The sequence below is a fragment of the Dipodomys ordii genome, unplaced genomic scaffold (assembly GCF_000151885.1).
Source record: "Dipodomys ordii isolate 6190 unplaced genomic scaffold, Dord_2.0 Scaffold270, whole genome shotgun sequence".
NCBI lineage: Eukaryota > Metazoa > Chordata > Mammalia > Rodentia > Heteromyidae > Dipodomys > Dipodomys ordii.
In genome coordinates, this window is record NW_012267486.1 from 566,191 (window position 1) to 567,271 (window position 1,081).

The window sequence follows — 1,081 nt, forward strand, 5'->3', positions numbered from 1 at the left end:
CCTGTACCTGGGATTGTGTTTATGGTTAGAAAATAAGTATAAACATTATTCCTTGAAACAACACTATTGTTCAGAAATAAAATTTGTCAGTCATGAAACCACATAATTAAAAGGAAATAATGAAAAGCCACAGGAAATATGAGCAAGAAAGTGTAATCCTATTATACATTTTATCTTGGAAGCAAAAAGTTCATTCTAGCTCATTTTGGGGTCCTTCTATGATTCCATTTGATTAATTTTTTATTTTTATTGTACAGAAGATTTACAGAGGACATACAGTTACATAAATCAGATAATGGGTGCAATTTTTTTTGAACAATGTCACCTCTTCCTTTGTTCTCTTTGTTTTTCCCTCCCACTTCTCCCCCAAGTTGTATAATTCATTGTCAACATAGTATCTAGTGAGTATCACTGCTACATTGGTTTACCCTTTGTAGGATATATCTGTGCTTCAGCTTTCGCTCCCGGAAACAAATACATTTATATACAAGACAAGAATTATGGAAAACAAAATCAGCAGCAAAGAAGAAAAAGAAATTTAAAAAAACCCTATTGTTTCTATTTCTTGGAGTTCATCTCAATAAACATCATTTTGTATTTATCCTGTCATATGCACATAGGTATTGAGCCTTTGTGATCCTAGCCTAAGAATATCCTCCTTTGGCCTGATTGTGTGAATGTCTAGAGTGTTGTATAATTTATCATATCCAAGTGTATTTCTTTGTCTTTTACTATACAATGTGTTTACTTGTAGATTTATAGGCACGTTCTAATTACAATAAATGAGAGAAACCATGAAACATATATTTCTTTGAGTCTGGCTTATTTGGCTTAATACATTTTCGAAGTCTTCATTCCCTTATTAATGGTACAATATCATTCTTTCTGATGGAAGCGTAAATGTCCAGGATATATATAAATATATACATATATATACGTATATATATGTATATATATATATACATATATATAATTACTTTGATCAGTTCATTCACTGAGGGTCATCTGGGTTGATTCCATACCTTGGCCATAGTAAATAATGCTGCAATAAACATGGTTGTGCTACCAGATTTAGTGCTGC